The sequence below is a fragment of the Oryctolagus cuniculus genome, chromosome 9 (genome assembly GCF_964237555.1).
Source record: "Oryctolagus cuniculus chromosome 9, mOryCun1.1, whole genome shotgun sequence".
In the NCBI taxonomy this organism is placed as follows: domain Eukaryota; kingdom Metazoa; phylum Chordata; class Mammalia; order Lagomorpha; family Leporidae; genus Oryctolagus; species Oryctolagus cuniculus.
Window position 1 is genome coordinate 44,796,135 of NC_091440.1, and position 26,907 is coordinate 44,823,041.

General features: G+C 36.3%; 1 pseudogene; it reads right to left on the reverse strand.

The window, feature by feature from the left end:
• Window positions 1-24,607: 24,607 nt before the first annotated feature.
• Window positions 24,608-25,448, reverse strand: LOC100347234 (S-phase kinase-associated protein 1-like; annotated as a pseudogene).
• Between the last annotated feature and the right edge of the window lie 1,459 nt (window positions 25,449-26,907).

A 26,907-nucleotide genomic window follows, 5' to 3' on the forward strand; every position in this document is an offset into this window, starting at 1 on the left:
AGAATTCGGAAGAGATTGAAGGCAGTAAGGAAAATGGAAAGGAAACAGATAAAGAGATTACTAACTTGAGTCAGAAGATTTAATGTCTTCCTATTTATTCATACTCCTCATAATAACTAGGTTACACATTATCCTCTGGGAGATGCCCTTACAGTGTTTTCAGAAAGCCAGTACAAGGTCCCTCTTCTTCTGAGATCACAATCACTTAGGCAATTGTACTTTTCCTATCCTGCAGTGTTATCCAGATGTCCTTTAAAGCATAGTCTCACCAGTGCTATCACCAACTTCTACAAGGCCAAACTCTATTTCCTAGAGACTTTCATATTTTAAAATCACGAGGGTTTAGACAATTAAAGAATCCCTCCCATGGAGAGAAAGCCAGGGCAGATTGACCAACATCTAAATTGACCTTATAGTCACTTTTGATGGGAAGCAAACTTCCTTAGTGTGTTCCTTAGCTTCCTGAAATTAATAATAATACAATAGCATATAAACAAATCTAAACACAATCTTCCTTAGAAGCAAAAGAAATTCCTGATATTGTGGATGCGCTAGGAAAAAGACAGTAAAGATCAAGATGCAATAATTTTGAGAATAAAACTACTTGGCATCAAGATTTCAAACTGAAGCATGGCTTTGGAACCCTTAACACCAAAATTTCTGAGCAAAAACTCATGAAAATTTACAAATACAATTAGAGTGTTGAGACACAATAGCAACATGGCTAGAAACGTAGGTCTTTTATTCTTGATCTTATTTGGTAACAGAAGGTGTAGTTCTCCTGTCTTGCTGTTGAAAGTGGACAGCGAGGTAATTTGATGGAGGTATTTCCAAAGATCATTCATACATATTGGTTTTTGTTAGAGTATCTATTTTATAATTAGAATGCAATCAGATTCTTTTGGGTAAATTCTTAAGTGGCTGGCTTTCAGAGTACCCGAAGATGACAAAGTAGAGGTAAGGAAACGTGACTAGTTAAGAGAACTTCATGGGGTCGGCGCTGTGGTGCAGCAGGTAAAGCTGCCACCTGCAGTGCCAGCATCCCATATGGGTGCCAGTTTGAGTCCTGGCCACTCCATTTCTGATCCCGCTCTCTGCTATGGCCTGGGAAAGGAGTGGAAGATGGCCCAAGTTCTTGGGACCCTGCACCGGTGTCAGAGACCCAAAAGAAGTTTCTGGCTCCTGGCTTTGGTTTGGCTCAGCTCCGGTCATTGTGGCCAACTGAGGCGTGAACCAGCAGATGGAAGACATCTCTCTCTCTCTTTGCCTCTGCCTCTCTGTAACTCTGCTTTTCAAATAATAAATAAATCTTTTCTTTTTTAAAAAAGAGCACTTCATGTGCTCTCCATTAAAGAAGATAATCATCTGAGAGACTCTTAAAATAAAATATTTTCTCAACTGCAAAACTTTAAAATAAAATTCAGACATTCAAATTCAGTAATTTTTCCATGTGTTACCATCCGAAGAGAAACATTATGGGTCAAGCCTAAGCATTGTCATTTTTAAACTCAAACTCTATTTGTGATAACACATATTTATTTAAGGCTAGCTACACTATTTGTAGTCCACAATTCACACTGAAAATGTGTGCCAACTTGCTCAAAAAGCAGAATAAATATCATTAAAGATATTAAAATTTGAAGGTTTTTCTATATGGTCTTTTATTACTTATTATGGTCATTTTATTTATGATTTAACATTTCATGTGAAAAAAATTATTAGCATAAATTATCCATTCGTCTTCACATTGTAAATTGCAATTTTAAAGGCAACTATAAAAGTATTTTATTATTATGCAAAGTCACCAAAAATATACCATTTGCATTCCTTATTTTGCACATGCATATATACTTTATCATTACCAGAACAGCAGGAATGATGTACAAAATTAGTTGAACCTTTCTTATTTCACTTTGTAATATGAGAATATTCTATCAACACTCTTTACTTTAGGCCTACTGATGCTTAAGAAAGGACTAAAAAAGAAGCAATCATAAGTTTTTTTTTATGTTCTAATTTACATGTTATCACTTTCAACACATGTATTTGGCTATTACAGAGAAGTGGATTAAATAAGAAAGAATGTGAGTTGTGATTTGAAGGTATATGTAGCCTCTCTTGTACCTCATACTGGCTTTGAGTGTCATTGAATTTCCACACATTTTGAGTACTAATAGAATTCTCTTCTCAAAGGGCATCATAAGAGCAGTCTGTGAATGGCTTTGCAAGGAATGTCAGATATGGGTATTACATGTGCCTTCTGCACTCAGGACATGATTCACTGTCACTATCTTTGTTTATGAGACATGTCGTCAATGAATTCAAACATTGCACTGAAATTCAGTTAAGGAACTCAAAGCAGTAAAAATTGGTTATTAAATTAAGCATGATGGGACCAGCACTATGACGTAGTGGGTGAAGCTTCTGCCTACAGTGCCGGTATCCCATAAGGGTGCCAGTTCAAGTCCCTGATGCTCTATTTCCAAGTCAGCTCTCTGCTATGGCCTGGGAAAGCAGTAGAAGATGGCCCAAGTCCTTGGGCCCCTGCCCCTGTGGAAGACCTGGAAGGAGCTCCTGGCTCTTGGCTTTGGATCAGTGCAGCTCCAAACATTGAGGCCAATTGTGGAGTGAACCAATGGATGGAAGATCTTTCTCACACACACTCTCTCTCTCATCTTTCTCTCTCAGTGTCACTCTGTGTTTCTCCTTCTCTCTTTGTGTAACTCTGACATTCAAATAAATAAATAAATCTTAAAAAATAAATCGGTTAATTAATTAAGCATGATGCTATTTTACAAGTCACATATCTTTTTAAATAACCCAAGTAGCTTTCGTAGATTCTGAGGCCCTATAAGACAAGTAGAGCAATACTACCTAAAATTAGCACATGGCACTAGAGATTGGTGAATGTGTTGTGTATTAGTGAGCCTTCATGCAGAGGGCATAGCAGTTGATTTCAGAGGAATAGATTATGCCCAAATATCCAGTGAATGGGCCCACTTGGGTTGACCAAGTATTTGAGGAAGTTGTTAGTGAAGAAATAAAGTTATGCAGACCCTGGAAGTAAGCAACCAATTATTGACGAATTGTGAAGGGTAGTGAAGGTATTTTGTGATTTGGGAAGTCAGTAAATAGAAGATAAATGGGTATAGGGAAGCTATATAATATGATTCTACCATTATTCATGTTAACTTCACTATTAACTTCATGACAGATTCGAGATAGAGAAGTAAGTAAAGAGGTGTTTTAACCCAATAGGTACAGGTAACTCAACCACCAGAAATCAGTGCAGTACATGTGCATCAAAACTAATATGTGTAAAGGTGACCTGGACATAGTAAAGATTCAAAAAAGATCATACAAAAGAAATAATGTCATGTATTATCATAGTATGCAAATCAATATATACAAAATAATACTGATAGCTTTTAACTGTATCCCTAGGGAAATGCTAAATACTGGTATAGATTTAAGACTTACAACTTGCATTTCATTGTTTGGACTCAGGCAATTTTTGAAAAGTATGTCAACAAATTTTATCTTCCAAATCATGTATAATTTGGCTATAATTAGTTTCTACCTCATATTATGTTCAAAATTAAAAATATCTTCTAAAGGCCTATTAAGGACAAATCATACAGGATGATGATGAAGTGGAAGAAAAGATAAATTCTATCAAAAACTGCCAAAAATTTATAGTGACAAAAACATTAGCCTTTAGAAAGCAATGAGACAGTTGGAAATATCACAACATTTACTAATTATATACTTACATAATATTTTAATGCTCTCTTCTTGCTGGAACACACTAGAAAACCTTATTGACTGCATTGTACCTCTCTTACCTCCTCTTCTACCTCCTTCTTTCATTTTGTGGGTTTCATTGTTTCCATTGGGCCTATCATGATGGTGCAAGATAATCTCTCCATTTTAAGATCAATTTATTAACAATTTCAATTCTATCTGTAGCTTTAGTTCTTTACCAAGTTAATAGTTTCTGAGAATCAGGTTATACATGTCTGAGAGTTAATATTCCATCTAATGCAGGTAGGTCTTGCAAAATTTGCATACTGGAGATGATAACTGATTTTGGAAATAATAGGAAGACACACCATAATTTTCTCTAATATGAGTGTATACGTGCAAAAGCAACTATATAAATCTTGAAATAATCAGGCAGCAAAATCTCTTTAGTACATATTATTAATTCCTATAAAGTCAGAACTAACAGCTACTCCAGGATATGCCAAGATTGGTAATATATATACATATGTCTTCACTTGATATAAATTAATCAAGCAGTAATAAATATTAGTGATCCTAGTATTTAGCTTATTTTATAATATTTTATATTATAAAATTGGCATTATTTAATAAAATTTAAACTCTCAATTCATCTGATCAGAAAGTTATTTAAAAACTCTATACAGCATGCATGAAAGAGGAGTGTTGAATTTTTAAAAACATTTTTTACCATTAGACAGATTTAACTCTGTGGCCACTTTTCACCTCATTTTAATGTAGATGTTTGATGTCTCAGAAGGAAAAATTAGTTCTTATTTCATAAAGACCTGAACAGACCTCAAATCTAGATGAATGACACTATTACCTGGATAGATAATCCATTTTTCAATAGTGACAATCTGCCCTAATGCTTCAGTAGTGCTGCTTTCAAACTATGATGTTAGATGACCAAATCTATGCTTCAGTCCCTGAAGTTAAAGAAAGATGTTAAGAATGAGTGTTTAATACTGAACAAATTTAAAACACAAAAGGCAGTTATCTTTTTTGCATAATTAAACAACATGAATAAGGAGGTAATGTTTTTTTCAATATATTTATGACATATAAGACACTTTTTTATCTCCTCTCCTCTAACCCTATCTAGGGAGCATTTGATGAAAATGTTTTTAAGGTAACTGATCTTTTCAACAAAGCAGCATTGACTTTCCATTTATCATGTCAAACAACTGATACACTTAGGGGATCCCTGGGCATTATATCCTATTAGTTATTCTTAGAAAATGGTTGGTATCCTCATATGCTCCTGCCTGTATAAACACTGCTGTATAATAGAAAGACAGTGGTAAATGCAATAAAATTTTAATTAAATGAATATAACAGATCAGTGTCCTGATGGATAGATGGGAAAATAGTACTAAACTCCTTAATGTTCTTAGAGAAGTTGGCAAAGCTCTTTTAATATGGAAGTCAGTTCTGGAAGGTCAGACACACATGTCTTGTGAACACATTCCTTGAAAAACCTATATAATGAATACCCTTTATAAATATTTTAAATTTTCCATAATTTTTCATTATTTCCCTCAATTTTATAGAAATGTAGGAACTGTCAAATATAAAATTTATTTACCTATTTTCATCATGAGGATGACTCAGGCTTCTAGCTGATGTTATTTCCTTTTAGCCTTAAAAATGTGTTTGCACATTTTTCAAAGATATTATTAGTTATTCTTATAGCTAATTCTTTCAGCTTTGGGTGAGTTAAAAATTATTTTATTTTTCAAGATAATTTCTTGGCTCTAATTTTCTGTTGCTTTTTTTCTTTTTTCATCCAGCAATTATAAAATAATATTCCACTGTCTCTTGTTACCATTGTTTTTATTGATAAAACAACTATATATCTTTTTTATATGGAATACTTTTTTTTCTATCACTGCTTTTGTCTTTTGTTTTCAGCCATTTAGCACCAATATTGCTTGTGTGAGCTTTTATTTGTTTCATCTTGTGATTTGATAAGTTTTTTGGATCTGTGAATTGATAGCTTTGGCAATGTAGGAGCACTTTTGGCAATTATTTCTCTGGATACTTCTTTTGTCCTATTAATTCTACTTTGTGGTTTTCTCCTTTGATATCTATTTTAGATAAATTCCATGTACTGTTATTAAGGCCCCTGGAAATTTCTTTCGATCTGTTTAGGGTATACTTAACCCTTATAAAATAATTTCTTTTTTAAAATGTATCTATAATATATTAAATTATTATATCTATCCTGCTAGTCTTTCTGAATTCCATGGGTCACTTCTTTGTACAATGGGAAAAAACTGTGAGAATCAAGGTAGGTCTACCAAAACTAATCAGTGTCTTAAACTCTGATCTCTGTAATGTCCTGGAGTAACTTGTTTTTTTTGTTTTGTTTTTTTTTTTTTGATTTTTTTTTTGTTTGTTTTTTTTCTCTAATTATTGCAAAGGAGTTTTAGGTTGTCAAAAAAGTTGAATGGATGATATAGAGAGTTCCTATATGTACACTGTGTACACAGCCTACTGACTTTTTACTATTCCATACCATGGTGATGCATTTTTTTACAATTGATGAAACCACGTTACCACATTATTACCCAAAGTCCAAAGTTTACATTTGCCTCACTTTTAGTGCTGCACATTCTATGGGTTTTGACAACCATACAGTGACATACAGCCACCATTATCACATCATAAAGAACAATTTCATTACCAGAAAATTTTTCTGTCCTCAATTTGTCCCAACTTCTGTTCACCACTGCTGTTTTTACTATCTCCATAGCTTTCCCTTTTTAAAGTGTCATTTACTTTGAATCACATAGTATCTACTCTTTTCAGTCAGTCTTTTTTTGCTTGGTAGTATGTATGTAAGTTCTCTTTAAGTGTTTTCAAGACTTGATAAGCTCATTTCTTGGTTATTAAAGGAAATAACCTGTCCTTTGATGTACCATCTCACCAACCTGACAGATGACTGTGGGATAGAGTTGGTAGGCTGTGAGTAGGACCACATAAAATTAAAATTCTTTTTTTAAACTTTTATTTAATAAATATAAATTTCCAAAGTACAGCTTATGGATTACAGTGGCTCCCCCCCATAACTTCCCTCCCACCTGCAACCCTCTCATCTCTCTCTCCCTCTCCCATTCCATTCACATCAAGATTCATTTTCAATTGTCTTTATATACAGAAGATCAATTTAGTATATATTAAGTAAGATTTCAAAAGTTTGCACCCACACATAAACACAAAGTGTAGAGTACTGTTTGAGTAGAGTTTTAACATTAAATCACAGTGTACAGCACATTAAGGACAGAGATCCTACATGGGGAGTAAGTGCACAGCAACTCCTGTTGTTGACTTAACAAATGACACTCTTGTTTATGGCGTCAGTAATCACCCTAGGCTCTTGTCATGAGTTGCCAAGGCTATGGAAGCCTTTTGAGTTCACCAACTCCAATCTTATTTAGACAAGGTCAAAGTCAAAGTGGAAGTTCTCTCCTCCCTTCAGAGAAAGGTACCTCCTTCTTTGATGGCCCATTCTTTCCGCTGAAATCTCACTCACAGAGATCTTTCATTTAGGTTTTTGTTTGTTTGTTTGTTGTTTTTTGTTTTTTGCCAGAGTGTCTTGGCTTTCCATGCCTAAAATACTCTCATGGGCTCTTCAGCATGATCTGAATGCCTTAAGGGCTGATTCTGAGGCCAGGGTGCTGTTTAGGACATCTGCCATTCTATGAGTCGGCTGTGTATCCTGCTTCCCATGTTGGATCCTTCTCTCCTTTTTAATTCTATCAGTTAGCATTAGCAGACACTAGTTTAATAGGATTAAGCATCAAAGCTTAATCCTATCATTATGGTCAATTGTGAACTGAAACGGATCACTTTGACTAGTGAGATGGCATTGGTACATGCCACCTTGATGGGATTGAATTGCAATCCCCTGGCACGTTTCTAACTCTACATCTGGCGCTGTGGCTCACTAGGCTAAGCCTTTGCCTGTGGCATTGGCATTCTGGGTTCTAGTACCGGTTGGGGCGCTGGTTCTCTCCCTGTTGCTCCTCTTTCAGTCCAGCTCTCTGCTGCGGCCCAAGAAGGCAGTGGAGGATGGCCCAAGTGCTTGGGCCCTGCACCTGCATGGGAGACCAAGAGGAAATGCCTGACTCCTGGTTTTGGATCAGCACAGCATGCTGGCCATAGCAGTAATTTGGGGGGTGAACCAACAGAAGGAAGACCTTTCTCTGTCTCTCTCTCACTGTCTAACTATGCCTGTAAAATAAAATTAAATTAAATTAAATTAAATTAAAATTCTTGACATCAGCTCACATATGACTATTAGTTACTTCAAATAATAGGTATCCCCCTGTCCGATTTATATTTGATCTGCCCAGCCTAATGTCTAGGGAGGAAAGCAACTGTGCTATAAGCTCCTTAAAGTAAAGACTGGATAACTTTCTGGATTTTCATTCACTTACATATTTGGATGACTGTTCAGCTGCCTGATATGTTCCTGAAAATCCTGTAATTTATCTGGGTTGTTTTCATTGTTAGGGTGTGATATGGCAGTCTCATGAATGTCTACAATTCTAACTTGAAGGCCTTAGGGGTATATTTAATTTTACTAACCTAAAATGTCGCTCCCCCTCTTCGTGGAGGAACGACACCAAACCCTGCCAAGGCTTCATATCCAAGTCACGGCACCATTATGTCGCTCCCCGTCTTCATGGAGGAACAACACAGGACCCTGCGCTGTTCCCCCGTCTGCTCGGCCCTCCCCAGGTTCGCTGCCGGCCCTTCCCGGGTTGGCCACCGTCCCTCCACCTCCGTGGAAGGGCGGCTCCCCCCGCCACATTCCCCACTTCCGCGGGGGAGCGGCACACCGCTGGTCGGCTCTCTCGGGGGCTGCACAGGTGTTCCCCTTAGATGTTCCTGGTGCATGCCGTCTCTCTCCTCCTTTATAGTCCTCTTCCACCAATCCCAACTCTGCTACCCACACGCCGAGTACGCTGCTCTCCTCCAATCAGGAGCAGGTCCCACAGTTTATTGGTTGAACTGGAGGCAGCTGTGTAGAAGCTGTTTCCCTTCTCAGCGCCATATTGTGGGAAAGCAGATGCATAGAATAAGTCTTAATTCCAGTAACTTAGTCTAGTCCGAGTTGCTCCCAGTTGCTCCCCACATAAAATGTGTGTAGGAGTTTTAATTCATCATATTTTATTATACATACTTAAACTATTGAATATAATATTAAAAATGATGGTATGGAATAATTCCTTTTATACAACAGTCTGGAAATAATTCAGAATACAAATGAAGTAAACAAAATAGGTTCTAAACATTGGACAATGATAAAATACGTAACGTAGATAAATTCCAAAAGGAAATAAGATAAGCTTATTTAGACTTCTGGTTACTTGTAAGTCATCATGGATGAGAGAAAATTAAATTTGTTGAGTGTTTTAGGTCAAGCAAAGAAAGATGTAATAGCATCAGAAACTACATATTCTTCTGGTCTCACATCACTAGTTTCCATTCACAGGTTTTCAAAAGAATGTGAGAGCCATTACTTTGATATCATAAATTATATCTACCCATAAACAACCCTATAAGTAATCAGTACAAAGAAGAAGCTGTTCTGGAAGAACTGGATATTGAACTTAAGGCAAACTAAGAATCATTAGAATAACACAATAGATCAATACATAATGATTCAGTCTTCAAATATATATATCCCAAAAATGTGATATAGACTATGGATTAGACTTAAAAGTTAATTAAAAAGATCATTTCAAAATTCTAGACAACTAAATTGGAGATTGGTCTGAAACAGTGTTAAAAAAGAAAGAATTTTGTAATAACTTCATTTTTTTCTATTTTTTGGTAAAGAAACATGAAATTCCTTTTAAAATAATATCCACAAATTAAACTTAACATTGATTTATGAAAACTATACATTTTGTTCGTAAACATTTTACAAGTTACTTTCCTAAACTTTGATTCTATATAAATCAATTTACATATGTGTACAGTGTGATTTAATGCTATAACCAGTACTCAAACAGTATTTTTCACTTTGTGTTTCTGTGTGGGTGCAAACTGTTGAAATCTTTACTTAATATATACTAAACTGATATTCTGTATATAAAGAGAATTGAAAATGAATCTTGATGTGAATGGAAGGCGGGGGGAGAGGGAAAGGGGAGGGTTGCTGGTGGGAGGGAAGTTATGGTGGGGGGAAGCCATTGTAATCCATAAGCTGTACTTTGGAAATTTATATTCATTAAATAAAAGTTAAAAAAAATATAAAAAAAATTTTATTCATTTGAGAAGCAGGTAGAGCGAGAAAGAGAAAGAGAAAGAGATAGATCCCACGCTTTTTTTTCTCTGCAACTACCTGCAAGGAGCCGCAGCCAATATCTAATCTGAGAACTCAATTCAGATCTTCCACATGAGTGGCAGAAAGCCAAACACTAGAACCATCACCTCTACCTTCCAAGGTGTGCATTAGGAAGCTGGTTTCAAGAGTTGAGCTGGGCATAAGTTACTGATATTCAGATAAGGTACAAGATCACCTTAACTGGCATTCTAACTCCCATGCCAAACATCACCCTTGTTTTCCATTTTTAACTACACATTTCGTTACAGATGCAAAACTACTATCATTGACCAATTTGGTTTTATGACATCCAATTATCTAAAATGAATATTTTAACAAATTGATAGTGAATATACACGCAAAATGAGATTACATTGCATATCTCTATTATCATTTTGTCTTATTTATTGATCTCCATAGCAAGCCATCAATAATTGGTATAGCCATGTAGCTAGCTATACTACAATTAACAGTAGGAAAAGGAACTTTTATTAATTTTACTCTTGACAAAGAAGGAAAATAGCATTCTATGATTTTCAGATTATCATATTAACTAGAATCCAATGAATCAATCTGAGGGCTTTTTTTTTTTTTTTTTTTTTTTGCTGTAAACTTTTTTGGACTTGGTGGTAAAGCTAGATTGATGACTGTTTATAATAGCAGTAATTCCTGTAAAATCAGTCATTAGCACAGTTAACAACTAATTTGTTGGAGTGTTAACTGCCCTTGGCATTGCCTCAAGCTGTTAGCAAACTGGTCATTAACTGCTGGTTACAATTGATTTCTTGGGGGCCTATTTAACAGAAATTTGATTTCAATTCAACATCCACAGAGAGCAATTTTGATTCAGTAAACAAGTCTCTTTTCTCAAGAGTTGCCTTGATATAATATTGTTCTTTTTTATACGTCAAAAGGAATTTCCCAAAAGTCAATGTGCATATGAAAAATGTGTGATTTCTCAATAGATAATTAGATCTATGTTTGTACTTTTCAACCTATGACGCAGTGAATGGCAGGAAAAACCCTGAAGAATAAAAGTCTCAGTATGTTAACATACTACATGTTTTCAGGGGCATTCTAATCAATGGAACCACAAAACAGAGTGTAAAACTACTACATTAATCAAACATTTAATAACAAAAACTAGCTTAAAATAGCTAAGTATAAGAAATGTTTTCTTGTACAGAAACTAAAATCCCCAACCTGTTTCCATTTCCAAATAAAATCCAAGATTCATATACTTTCTCTGAAAAGTGTTATCTAGTATAAGAATTTAACAAATACTTTTTGAGCATAATTTATGTCCTAGGCATTGTTGGATATTAGTAAACTAAAGATTACAAATTTTGGAAATTTAGTTTGAGGATTAATAAAGATAAACAATTAGTATATACTAGAAAATAATACTTTTTAAAGCAGAAATGATAAATAAAGAAATGTCAAAGAATAAAGGGAGTGATTATGTTGGACCTTGAAATTATACAATGTGTGGTCAGGCTAAACTTAGTGAAAATTTGAAATTCAGTTAGTACCTGGGGGGAATGAGAGAGTTAACCATGTAGAAATCTGAGAAAACACAATCTAAATATAAAGAAGCATGAGCAAAGTTGCCTGAGCAAAGTTCCCTTTAAAAAAAATTATACCTCTTGCACCATTTTAAGGATGTAATTAAATAACATTAAATATTTTGACCACTTCATACAACCATCAGTTTGTGTCCATAACTGTTTTCCTCACCTGAAAAAGAAACTCTAACAATTAAACAGTAACTCTCTGTTACCTCTACCCTAAGCCCTTGATAATTTTAGTTTGACTTTAGATTTTTATAAATTCACACATTCTAGATACATCACACAGAAGGAATTCTACAATAGTTTGTGTGTGTGTGTGTGTGTGTGTGTGAATGGTGCATTTCACTCTTTTCGAGGTTCATCTATGTCAAAGCACATATTACTCCTCTGTTCACTCATTATTCTGTAGGACAATGGAGTTCTTGCCACATTTGGGCTACTGTCAATATGAATGTTGGTCATAAAAGTGTTTGTTGACTTCCTGTTTCAATTCTTTGACTGTATTCCTAGGAGTAAAATCGGTGGGTAACACGGTATATCTACACTAATCTTTTTGAGGAAACAGAAAACTATTCTACAGTGTTTCTCTAATATTATCTATGTTTGTTTTGTAAAAGTAAGTGAAGAGTTATTATGATTTTTACTCTGTTAATGACAAGGAATGTTTAGCATCTTTCCATGTGCTCATTGGTCATTTACATAGGTAGATAGACAGGCAGATAAATACTCCACTGAGAATATCCATTTTTACATTTTTAGGCTGCTGTTGTGTGGGAAGTGCATTTTTATGTATTCTGTTTGTTAGTCCCATATTAGAGGTATGAAAGTTTCTCCCATTCTATAGGCTGTTTTTTCACTGTCTTTATAGTGTTGTTTCATTCACAAATGTTTCTAATTTTAGTGAGGTTCGATCTATATTTATTCCTTTTGTTACCTGTCATTTTGTTGTCATTTAAGTAGATTTGGTGTCATATAGATGAGTAGACTTTCTGTGAGTGTTGTGTACATTTGCCCTTTAAATAATATAAGGAATAAAATAGGAGATGCAAACCAAAAATGCAATAATATTGGTGTATATATTTATTTACCTCTTGAGTTACCTCTACCAGTGTTATTCACTTCTTATGTCTTAAAATTATTCTTTAGTATTCTCCAATCTCAGCCTGAAGGATTCCCTTTGGCGTTTCTTGTCAGACAAGTTTATTGTTAATAATTGTCTGTGGCTTATGTTTATCTGGAAATTTTGTAATTTTTCCTTTATATTTGGAGAATAGTTTTGTCAAATGCTGAATACTTGCTTGAGAGTTTCTGCTGTTTTGTATTTTCCCTCATAAGTTTTAATATGTCATTCTACTGTCTTCTGTTCTGTCAGATTTCTGATGAGATATGAGTTGTAAATCTCATTGAACATTCCTTGGATATAATAAATCACATGTCTCTTATTGCTTTCAGATATTCTCATTTGTTATTTGGATTTTGATATCTCAATAATATGTGCTTATTTCAAAATTTCATGGAAATGAAATTAAAGATAAGTTTATTTCAGTACAAAAAATGTTGAAATACATGCATATGCAAAAGGGGTTTTCAAAAAGCTCATGGAAATGTGCATTATTAAAAAAATCATACATGAAATTTAAAATGTTTTTGCACAAATTCTAAATGATAATTTAAAGTGCTTTTGTATTTCTCAATGGGCTTTCCCTTTAGGTTTATCTTCCTTTGAATTCTTGGGCATTTGCATTCATATGTTTATCTGGGTCAGTTCTAGCTCCTATTTCTCAAAGTAATTTGGTGCCCCATCTCTTTTCCCTCTAGAATTCCTATTATTCTTAAATTGCTAAGTTTGTTTGTTTCCCACATGTTTCTGTTCCAAATTTTGTTTTGTTTTCCTGTCTTTTAGATTCCCAGACTTGATCATCTGAATCGCCTGAGCATCAAGTTTACAGATGTCTCCTTTTGCCTTTTTTTTTTTTTTTTTTTTTTTTTTTTTTTTGGACAGGCAGAGTGGACAGTGAGAGAGAGAGAGACAGAGAGAAAGGTCTTCCTTTGCCGTTGGTTCACCCTCCAATGGCCGCCACGGCTGGCACGCTGCGGCCGGCACACCACGCAGATCCGAAGGCAGGAGCCAGGTGCTTCTCCTGGTCTCCCATGGGGTGCAGGGCCCAAGAACTTGGGCCATCCTCCACTGCACTCCCTGGCCATAGTAGAGAGCTTGCCTGGAAGAGGGGCAACCGGGACAGAATCCGGAGCCTCGACCGGGACTAGAACCCGGTGTGCCGGTGCCGCTAGGTGGAGGATTAGCCTAGTGAGCCATGGTGCCGGCCCTCCTTTTGCCTTATCAAATCTATTACTAAGCTCCTTCAGTGAATTTTTAAATTCTAATTATTATGCTTTGCAGTTCCAAAATTTCTCTTACGTTAATTTTACAAGTTTTATCTTAGTTTCTATGATCACCTTGTCTATATCTTTTTTCCCTGATATCTTTATTTATTGATTATGATCCCCGTTAACTTATTGAACTTATTTGAGACAATCAATTTAACATGTTTGACTAATAATAGAAATTTCACTGATTCTTTAAGAATGTTTTCTGTTTATTTTTTTTAATTTCATAGGAATGGTCCATATTTCCTGTTATCTGTTTGATTTGTAATTTTTTAAGAATTAGATAGTCTAAATATAATCTGACAAATCTCAAAATCTGATTCAGATGACTGATTTCTGTTTGCTGAAGTTTGGAGCTGTCTTTATTACTGTTGTTGTTATTTTTCTAAATATTTTTGCTCTGAATGCATTCCCTGTTGTGGGTAGTCACTGAAATTTCTTTTCTGTTACCTGTTTGTGACATCATTAAGTTTCTCACAAATGTGTACCTTGAAAAAGAAAACCAAAAGATTACTAATCATTTAAATAATAGTGATCAATGTACCTGGAAAAACTGTTATGCCTCAGAGGGCTGAAAACAGGGTCAGTAACTAAGATCTTGTGCCTCAGAGCACAATCATGCTGACTGAAGGTCACAAGTCCACACATATGGAGATGAAAGACCCCATTGTCTGCCCTGGAACCAGCCTGTAACTGCTAAAGTGCCAGCCATTGTTCTCTTCCCAACTTTTGCCAGGAGGAAAGAATGTAGGATTCTGGTTAATCATCCATGCAACACTGTCTTCATTAGAGTGACAACCTCCATATCCAGACAGGTATTGCAGTTTTAAGTCATTAGATTCTGAACTGTTTTGTGGCCCACATGTTGCTTTGGTGGAAGGACTGACCCTATCTTGCAGGACATCATTGGAGAGCAAAGTTCCTAACAAAAGATTTGACTCATGTTAGCAAGTTATCCACGGGTCAATAATCTTCCAACATGTCTTGTAAGCCATATTGCTTTTATTTTGAATTATTATTTTCAATGTTGTGCATAAGGCAACCATCCTTGGGAGGCAAATAAAATGCCTGGGCTTGTTTTCTGTGTAGTAGAATAAGGCCACTTTTTCCCTCTGGGGGAAAAAGTTTATCTAACACCCATTTTTTTTTTTTTTAAATGAGAGTTTGGGCCAGTGTTGGGTATAGCAGGTAAAGCCACCACCTTGGTGCTGGCATCCAATACGGGCATGGGTTAAACTCCCAGCTAGTCCACTTCCATTCCATCTTCCTGCTAATGGCATTGAAAAAGCAACAGCAGATGGTCGGGTTTTAGTTCCCTGCCCACCCACGTTGGGGACCCAAATGAAGCTCCTGGCTACCCGTTGCAGCCTGGCTCAGCCCTGGCTATTGTGGTCACCGGGAAGGGAAGCAGTAGATGGAAGATCTCTCTGTCTCTCCGTATCCCTCTGTAACTCTGACTTTCAATAAATATATAAATATTTTCAGAAATGAAAGTTCACTAAGGCCAGAATCTGTACCACAACGAGTTGCATGTTCAGGGATATTCTAGTTCTTGGCAGGCTTCTCTGTAAAAATTGGAGGTTGAAATGAATTAAGAAAGCATAATATTCTGCTACTGATATAATTGTAATAAAGTTTATAATGCAAAGGTTTCAATACCCCAACCAGCTTCTATAAAACTATAGGAAGCTAATTCATTAACTTTCAAGTATGTTAAATTCTCATGTCATTCACTATTTCGAATTGTTAGTTTTTTGAAAACCAGTAGGGAGTTGAAAATAAACTAAGCAAAATATAAAGTGGTGTTGGAGTATGACAGATTATGTCAGAGAGGAAGGAAATGGGTGGGAGGAGAACATACTACAAAGGGTTTAAGTAATTCATTGGAAGGAAACACACATGTGTAATGAGTAAAATGGGAAGCAATTATGGAACTTAGGAAAAACATGGCACTCCAGAACTGTGTCTGCAAAATGCTATTTCTGGCTGCTGTGGTTCAGCCATTTACAGCATATTTTTGTAAAAGACATGTGGTTGACTAGTGGATGCAACAAAAAAGAGTGTCGTCAGGTACATGAGATGGCCATTCCCAGGGCACTGCAATAGGTGGAGCAGCAATAATACCGGGTAACCAGTTCTGCTATGATATGTAGTGTTTAAAATCTAAATAAAAATGTTAAATTGACAGTTGAATATTGTACCGGTCTTAATGGAGACATTTGGCAATGAACGTAGGAATAATATTTAAAGCATTGAGCCATGTAAACTGTTGGATTCTGTTTGCAAATGTCTTCATTTCAGCTTTGCTTTCAGAGGGCATGGAATTCTAGTATGGTAAGCATGGTAGTAACATATTCTGGCTTCCATTTGTGTGTGTGTGTGTGTGTGTGTTATCAACCTTATTTTTCTATTTTAAGAGTAATCATCACATTTTCTGAAGCTATTTTTTAAAATTAGTTTTTTCAGGGCTGGTACTGTGGTGTAGTGGGTAAAACCACCGCCGGCAGTACAAGCATCCCATTTGGGCACCCGTTTGAGTCCCGGTTGCTCCACTTCCAATCCAACTCTCTGCTGTGGCCTGGGAAAGCAGTAGAAGATGGCCCAAGTGCTTGGGACCCTGCAGCCATGTGGGAGACCTGGATGAAGCTCTTGGATCCTGGTTTCGGATCAGTGCAGCTCTGGCCGTTGTGGTCATCTGGAGAGTGAACCAGTGGATGGAAGACTCTCTCTCTCTCTCTCTCTCCCTCTCTCTCTCTCCCTGTAAATCTGCCTTTCAAATAAATAAATAAATCTTTAAAAAATATTAGCTTTTTTCTTTATCTGAAGATAAGCTAAAATGTGTCTACATGTGGATTACTCAAGTATTACTTCTGCTAAAGGCATGTGAATTTAGAATCTGTAGGTTAAGTTATTGTTATGCATTCTCAATCACAGTGTCTTCAAGTGTTGTTTCTTTTTTTAATATTTATTTATTTATTTGAAAGAGTTACACAGAGAGAAACAAAGAGGCAGGGAAAGAAATAGAGAGGTCTTCCATCCTCTGGTTCACTCCACAGTTGGCTGCAAGGGCCTGTACTGTGCTGATCCGAAGCCAGGAACCAGGAGCTTCTTCGGGGACTCCTGCCCATATGGGATGCTGACAATGCAGGTGGAGGCTGCCCCCAAATGTTGTTTCTGGTCCATTCTTGTCTCTCTTTTGGATCTTCAATTATACATATGTGTTCTATATCTCTGTGTGGGAAAAAAAAAAAAAACAACCTTTCTGTCCTTTCATAATTAACTCTAAATATTTTTGTTTAATTAAAAATCTCAATTTTTCAATTAAATATTGAGTTTATCCATTTTGTTCTTAATTTTAGTCATTTTATTTTTAAGTGTTGTAGCTTGGTTTCTAATCCTCTATTAAAATACTTCCTTACTTTATTGAATGGTATGGTGAAATCATATTTATTTCTATACATCCAATTTCTGTAGGTTACTTTTTATTCATATTGATTTTTGTATAGATTATTTCTTCATTTGCCTGGCTATGTGCATCAGCATCCATGTATTTTAGTTAGAAATCTGTGTTGGAAGGACTGAAGACCACAGGGACACCTTCCTCCAGAGAAACATTGTTTTTCTTTTACAGGAAGACAGAGAGCACAATCACTCCAGTTGATCCTAAAAAATATATATATATATACCAGGAATTTATGTGCATTGAGACGCACTAATCCTTTGCATTATTCTGGGTTTTCCTTTCCCATAAGGTGCATGCCTTCCCTGACACAGCCCACTCTGATGGGCTTCATTAGACCAGCCTCCTTTGGCAAGGCATTTCATCCAGTCCTTCTCCCTGACTACATGGGAGGCTGTCAAAACCCCCACTCCACTTCCTTAATTTCAGCTGCACCTGCAGAATTATACATAGACGGGAGAAGGGCAATCTATTCTCAGGTTTGATTTGTTTTCTGTCTTCTTACTTTCTAGGATTCTTGTGTGGTTACTATTTGCTTCATTCTTATCTTCCCATGCCTTCACTTATCAAGAAGGTAATTGTTCATGATTTTTTTTTTTTTTGACTTACTATTTATTTGTGAGACAGAGGCATAGACAAACAGAGGGAGAGAGACAGAGAGAGAGAGGTCTTCCACCTGCTGGTTAACTCCCCAAATGGCTGCAACAGTCAGAGCTGGGCTGAACTGAAGACAGAAGCCAAGAGCTTCCTCCGGATCTCCCACATGGGTGCAACAGCCCAAGCACTTGGACCATCTTCCACTGTTTTCCCAGGCCATTAGCAGAGAGCTGGCAGGAAGAGGAGCAGCCAAGTCATGCACTGGTGCCCATATGGGATGCTGACGCCACAGGCACATGCTTAACTTACTACACCACAGCACTGGCCCTGTTCCTGATGTTGAACAGAAGTCCTCAGAGAGGTTTTTTCCAAATCATTGATTACCTATAACTAAAGAGAAAGCTGTCTCTATGACTCTTCAGCCGAATCACTGTTCTTATGTTTACTTTATCAAAAACCAATTGAATTTCCTGGAAATAATGTCTTGGGTCAAAGCATTTTCCTGAACACATAGGTTAATATAAAATAATAACACTCTACAATTATCTTAGTAGGAAATATATGTGTTTATCACATATATATGTGTGTATATGTATGTAGTACTTCCTTGCTAGTTTAATTTGCGTTTAACCATTATTCACTACATTGTTTTCCTCAGTTCTTTAGAAACCTACCTTTATTTCATGTTCCCTGCCACTGCAGAGCACATAAAAACTACACACACGATCACAATGGCTCAGGGTAATATAAGTTAGCAAGGTAGTGGAGTGAAAATTTTGGAAATATATTAAATTTAATTGTGTTGAAATACATGTTAGACCACTTAGGTATGTTATTAGAATAAGGAAGAAAACAATATACTACTTGATGTTCTTCAAGACAGTATTATTTTGCTGGCATGATGTTTATATATACCAAGATGCATAATAAATTCATTCTGTAGATTTTATACTAATGTAAATATCTATATATGAATAATTCTTAAGATGCTAGCTTTGGTTTGCATAAATATGCTACCCTTTGGATAGACTCAATCCCTAAGTTGCAGAAACCACACATTTCAAGTTGTGACATTTGTGATCAAAGAAATCTGTATCACTGACTACAGAAGCATTATTATGGATATATAAAATTTGAGAGTATCATTTTTCTGTCTTCTTAGTCCTTAGAATTAAAGATGATCTTTGATTATAATTTAAAAGCAATATACAAACACTTCATTCTCAATTCAACATTTTCTCTATTTTTTTTAAATTTTTATGTTATAGAATTCCTAGTTGATTGGATAGTAAAGATGTATATAACTTCTCCTTTTGCCTGAGGCAAAGTGCTAGTATTTGATTTATCTTCTGTACTTGTCTCTCTTTTAACAATATGAACTTTTTTACAGACAAGTGCAATGCTGTGTGTGACCCCCACGGGGAAATAGTTTTCTTTTTAAGGAATGTGTACAAAGTACTTAATAAGTCATGTCACTCCATGATTTACTGTATATTATATTTTCAGTGACTACTGTTAACTTTCCTGGTCTCTAGATGCCAACATTTTAATAAAAACAAGACATTCTCCACAAAATGTCAGAATCAAAGTGATCAAAGTGCTGTGGGAGCAGTTTGGCAACAGTTTGGGCTTTGAATTTCCTATTCACTTTCCAAAACATTCACTTAAAAAGCATTTATTGAAGCTGAACTGCCTTTATCAGCCTGATCAGAGCTCCACAAAGAACATGCATGATTCAACTGCCTTCCCAAGCTTTAAAAAATATAACTTTGATATATGCCTCACAAGTGCAGCACAATAGTTTTCATGCTCACGTTTGTTAAGATTTAGTGCGGCCATTAAAGAACAGAAGGGCTCTTTGGTGGCAATCCTCAGACATACCAAGTTTCCCAAAGCAAAACCTTCTACAAATCAGAGATTAAGGTACTGACAAAATTTTCCACTTGATTGCAGTTTTCCCCTTTAAACCTTATATCAGGAGTGACTATCTTTTCGATCAAATCTCTGAGAGAGGTGAATAGATAGGCTTTTTTTTCCCTCTTGGAGGAAAATATCAACTGAGAGATAAAAAGTGACATTTTATGTGCCTTGTCCAAGAGTCAGTCGATTTACTTAAAAAACGGTGTGTGAGCCTGACCTATACATGCAGTCTGTGGCATGTCTCTTGTCAAGTATTGATCACTTAAGTCTTTACTGTTTGCCTATTGCAATGTAGCTAATAATCTCTTTTTATTTAGTTTGTGGTTTTGAATTCTTACCATGGCTTTACTGATTTCTCTGGGACCTATTAGATCTTGCTTTCACTGTGCAAATGGCTATGGAAATTAAGCTTGCTGAAGCACTTTTTCTGGGCAAACACTCTTCGTTTTCCATCAGTTCATGTGTCAAGTGGTTTGCATGCAGATAGGGTTTGCTTGGAAGCAGCGGGTTCCATCAATCTTCATGACTTTGCTATATACACCATTTCACCTCTACCTGGTTCAATGGGAGATTGTAAAGGATGGCTGAACAATCAAACTATTTCCTTTGATTGACACCAGGTATTTCTGCCTCACTCACCTCAGCACTTTGAGGTCAAAGCCGGACACTAAGAAAATTGGGCACTGGGTGTTGTGGCCAAATATTCTTCACGTTTTGACATATTTGCCAATTCTATTAGCTTTCAAAACCATAGTTTGAACTTCATCTACAAATCAGTAGCAACACTGTATTGTATTTGCTGATGTGTATCCTGTACTCATATTATTATCCAACAATTTAGAATGTTTGGCATGAAAGCTGCTTTATTCTCTGCTTGACTTCACTGAGTTATTTGTCATGGAACTGATAGAAGATAGTTACAAAAAGCAAATCATATGTATAGATGTTATATTGCTTAACTTGTTTGTATTCCACAATGCTCTACAAGAAATAATTTTCATCTTTCTCAAACAAGTAATTAATATAGATTAAGGAAACTATATTGTACTATATAACATATCAGTATGAAAATACACATTGTGTATATTCATATATATTTGCATATTTCTATATAGGTGATTTTTGAGTCATAATGAGGTTGGAGCCCAGGATCACCAGCCTTCAGAGAAATGCAAATAAAAACCATGATGAGATTTCACCTCAACTCAGTTAGAAATGTTAGCATCCAAAAATCAAAAAATAACAAATGCTGGCAAAGATGTGGAGAAACTGCTACCATAACACTGCTGGTGGAAATATAAACTAGCACAACCATAATGGAAAATAGTGCACAGAAAAATATATCTACCATATGACCCAACCATCCACATCCTGGGAATTTGCCCCCCTCCCAAAAAAAAAGTCAACAGCATATTTATAGCAGTTCAGTTCACAAATAGGTAAGATGTGGAACCAACCCAGATGCCCATCAACAGATGACTGGATAAAGAAAATGTGGTTATATAATCAATGGAATACTACTGTCAGAAAAAAAAAAGGAAATCCTGTATTTTGTAACAAAATAGATACTACTGGAGACCATTATGCTTAGTGAAATAAGTCAGACCAAAAAGACAAATATATGTTTTCTCTGGTTTGTGGTAGATAATATATAGAGTGCAAAAAAGAAAAAAAAACTGAATTTGTAAGAGTGAAACTGACATCTTTTGATTTGATTATTGTTTATAACCCTTGCTACATTTCTATGGAACAGTGGTCTTTCTACTTTTGACTTGGTGAACACCATATTTAGTTGAACATTAAGCCTGTGAGTATAAAATAGGTGGATGTATGTTATCATAAAATTTAAAAGAATGAAAGAAGGAAAGGAAGAAGCAGAGAGCAAGGGAAGGAGGGAAGTATGGTTTTCTTCTTGGAATTATATCTATGAAATACATGCAATCTATCCTTTTTATATTAATAATAAAAATAGAACCATTATTAATTTAAAATATGGCAATTAAAAATGTGTTTACTACACATAATCTATATAACATCACAGTTTAGCAGCAAGTATACTGTAGAATACCAACTGCATACCCTGTTGGTCATGTGACTGACTGGAAGCTGGCGGCTATGCATCAGAGAGAATATCTTACTGAACCCTGATAGCTTGAGATAGGTCAAAATTCAAACTATAAAGTATGATTTCTACCAACTAGTATCACTTTTGCACCATCATTATTGTCACGTCCTCTTGTGGGAGCAGGTTCTCCTGGTCTGAAGATTTGAAATAGTATAGAAATAATTATAAAAGTCTGAAGGGGAGTGAAAAAGTTAAAGTGAGTTTACTTGCAATAAGTGACATAGCTCCCCATTTGCAAGAGGGGCTCCAGAGCTAGGAGGGGCCCCCGAGCTGGGAGTCATCACCCCAGTGGAGCTGATCTCTTTTTATGTGTTTTTTTTTTTTTTCTCTTCCCCCTCATCTGTGACATACTGACTCTTAACCTAGTGCATATAGTAAGGGTTGGTGGTTGGATGCCCCCACCTCTGTCTACTTATGGGATGGGGTCGGTAGTTGGCATTAATAGTTTCCATACCCTAACTTATGTGCCATCCTGGTCCACTTCCCTTCTTTTTGGTCTATTTAAATTGTATGTTTTCTTAAGTTTTGTGTTTTTCCAGAGGGATAGAATTTCCCAGAGTTTGTCCAAGGTCCACTTTTTTTTTTCTAACCCTGCCTCCTCAGGGGCCCTCTTTCCCTAAAATAATGTTAAAAAATTGTAATCTGAATCATGATAAATCTTGAATAGCTTGTATATGGATAAACATATAGGGAGTGGATGGATGGATGATGTATAAATAGATGGTAGTGATGGTATATGGATGATAGATAGATATATAGAAAGAAATGTATGTGTAAAGACAAACATACTGCTCTGCCATATGTCAAGGTTAGTGAATTCAGCCATGTGTTCAATTTGTTTTACATTACACCATAGTGTATCTATTCCTTTCAGTTCATAGCTCAAAGATAGCTCAGTGGTAAATCCAGATTACATTGGCTATGTGCAATAGTCACAAGTTTTCATATGAATCTTCATTGACACTATACCACTCAATATTGAATTCTAAATCAATGGACAAATTTAGAATAGTGAAAAATTCTCTGTGTGTGAAACTTTGTGGATATTTGTAGACTCACTAATGAAATATGTAGCTGTTGGTGTTTACATACTAAAAAAAAGTTATCAAGAAGATTTTAGGTAATACACATTAAGGAATGTATGTCATTTGTGCATTAGTAACAATTCCATTAAAGTGATAGCTTTTGGGGTTAAAATGTAAGTCTTCTCAGGATTTATTGAAAATTAACTTTTAAAGTTTGTAATATTATAATTTAATCCTATCGCTTTTAAACAGAGTCTTAATGGATCCAAATACATATTCTGAGTAATTAACTTTGTAAACATAAGTTTTGAAATCCCATTTGCCTTTTGTTTCTTCCTTTATGAATAAATAATTGGACATCTACCTTTCTATATTCCACTTTCAATTCCTTGTTTTGAAAACTGCTTCTCCCCCCCACCTCATATTCTAAATCTAATTATGTGGTAGTAGCAGGAAGCAGTTACATCTTGATGCAGGCTTTGGACATAGTTGGTTTCTCAAGGGATGGGCATTTGTAAGCTGAACAGTCAGATTTATTGCCTGGAATTTTGTCAGGCGGGAAACAACATTAAATTTCATTTTTGTGAGAATTAAAATGTACTGCATTCAGAGTACTTGTGTCTAGCATGTGGTATGTGTTTGAAAAATGTCAATTATTGACTTCAAAATTCTGTTTTATTAGAAGATTTAGACAAAAGGAGAGTTGTCAAAATTATAGTTTTCACCTTCAAAATTAGTCTTTTAAGTAAATATAGAAAAAAGCTTCTAGTTTGCAGCAGTGTGATGTGGGCGATCTCAGCGGTTAGCTGAGCCCAGGCACATTTCTCCACCTCCGCCTTCTGCCAATCAAGTAAACAACTCCCAGATGAGGGGCAAGCCCATTAAGCCCTCCTGGGAAGCTATGTGATCTTCAAGCTGATAGAGATAGATACTGTTGAGTTTAAGGGTAGGGCTGAGGGGGAAATCGAGTCTGAGAGGACTGTGAGCAGCCACGTTCAGCTGTCAGTACTTTTCTGGATGCCTTCAATGTCTTAGGGCAACCTGCACTTAATGTGGGGATATAGCAGAGAGCAACTGAGAAGGACTTGATCAAGGCTGCCATTGAGCTTATATTGCAGCAAAATGTCTGTCTCAGTCAGCTTCCAGGAGGGGTACACCAAGAAAAATTTGCGTTCTTTTTAAACGTTAATTTTTCATTGTGGTTCATCACATTGATTGCCGTGAAGCCCAATGTACAAGGGATGCTAAACTCAAGACTAAATAAAACTGATTTTAAAAAGTGTTTTTTTTTTTTCAGAAAACTTTTTGGAAGTTGTTTTATTTACAATGCCAACTTTTAAAAGATCACTCAATTTAACTGGACAATCAAGTAGGCAGAAATCACTTTGTGAGAAGAGAGGAAGCCCAAAATGCCAGTTTCTATCAAGAACCCACAGTTCAGTTTTATTCAGAGCAAAGTAAACAGGAACTTTCAATCATACTAGAAGAAACTCGGGTTTGGAATCTGTACTCAAACTACACATGCAGTGAGGACGATATTCTGCTAAAACAAATGATTTGCTGCTGCATCTGTCTACTGTTTGCCTAATATTAACAATTATAAACAGAGCAGTGCAACTAGTATTTGGAACAATCCTTACAGTGTTACAGTGTCAGGCACAACGTTTCACTTCTCTTCACACCAGTGGTTCTCTTTGGGTACCTGGGCTGCTGCTTCTTCAGTGAAGTCATTTTTTTTTTTTTTTTCCCACAGGCAGAGTGAACAGTGAGAGAGAGAGAGAGAGACAGAGAGAGAGCAGTGAAGTCATTCTTAATGTTGAAGGTCTTGTGAATCTCCTCAGGAGTCTTCCCCTTGATCATATTGGCAACAGTCTTGCACGTAACATCCAGCAAACCTTTGATGTCTAAGTAGTTTGCAGCCAGAATAAGCTCAAAAAAGTGTTCCTTGGTCAACTTTCAGGAATTCCTGGTCCCAGACACGGATATCATCCGTTCGCTTTTCTTTGTTCTCATCATCCTCAGGAGGAGGAGGGTCATCCTTGTGGTGGGTGCACCACTGAATGACCATTTTTAATATCGCTGCATTAACCTTTGGTAGAGGAACCGGATCATCATCTCCTTCATCATCTATTCCCAAATCTTCCAACATAGTCTTGCTAGTCACAGACTGTTTGGCAATTTCTACATCAACTTCAAAAATCTTTCCATCAGAACTCTACAACTTTATTGAAGTCATGGTGTTCGGGTTTGAGGGGCCGGCGGGCTGGAGGCTGACGAGAGAGGAGTGGCGTCAACGCAAGGAGAAGAGAAAGGAAGACAACAAGGCCACTACCAAAAGTTGTTTTTTTTTTTTTTTTTTTTTTTTTTTAAGTTTTACTTTGTGTAGCAAGTTAAGCGGCTTCCTGAAGCACCAGCATCCCATTTGGCCACCTGTTTGAATCCTTGCTGCTCCACTTCTGATTCAGCTCCCTGCTAGTGCATCTGGGAAAACAGGAGAAGATGGGCCAAGGACTTTGGTGCCTGCACCACTTGGGAGACTTCAAAGAAGCTTCTGGCTCCTGTCCATGGCCTGCCTTAGCCCCAGCCATTGCTGCCATTTGGGGAGTGAACCAGCAGATGGAAGACCTCTCCCCCCACCCCCACACTCTGCCTTTCAAACAAAATAAAACGAATCTTTAAAATAAATTATTTGAAAAGCAGAGATAAAAATAGACATGCAGACAGAGAAAAAGAGATCTCCTATTTGCTGATTCACATGCCAAATGCCTGCAATAGTCAGGGTTGGGCCATGATGAAGCCAGAAGTTAGGAACACAGTTCGAGTCTCCCACATGGGTGGTAGAAACCCAACTAGTTCAGCAATAACCTATTGCCTGCCAAGGTATACATGAGCACAAAACTGATTGTAGGAGTGGAGCTAGAATCTGAACCCAGGTGTTCCAATCTAGAATATGGGTGTCCCAAGGGGTATCTGACCTGTTGCACTCAAAACCAGTCTCTCACTTTCGTTATGTGAAAATAAACCAAATTTCTCATATAGTTGGACATTATATGTTAGTATTTAAAGCTGTTTGCATCAATTTTCTTTTCTGAAATTGACTTATTAATTAGTTTAGTACCACTGTCTTTAGTAGATTTTAATATTCTGGTTTTAAGATTTTCTTTCTTCTTTCTTTCTCTTTTTTAATTTTCTCTCGAAAGGAGAGTGACTGAGAGAAAGAGAAACAAAAATAGATAAAGAAACCCTCTGTCCTCTTGTTTATTCCCCAAATACCCACAAGAGCCAGGTATGGACCAATCTCAAAGCTAGGAATTGTGTCCTGGTTTCCCATATGGGTCACAGGAGCCCAAGTACCTGGACTGTCTTCTGCTGCTTGCCCAGTTGAATTAGCAGGAACCTGGATTGGAAGCAGAATATCTTAAACTAAAACCAACATTCCAATATGGGATGCCAGTGTCACAATACTGCCATCTCAGCTTACTAGTGTTTTCTATTTACTTTGACAACAAATAATTGGAATTTTTCTATAGCATCTAAATATTGGTGTATTTCCATATAGATTTTTTAACTTTTATTTAATGAATATAAATTTCCAAAGAACGATTTATGGATTACAATGGCTTCCCCCCCATACCGTCCCTCCCACCCACTACCCTCCCCTTTCCCACTCCCTCTCCCCTTCCATTCACATCAAG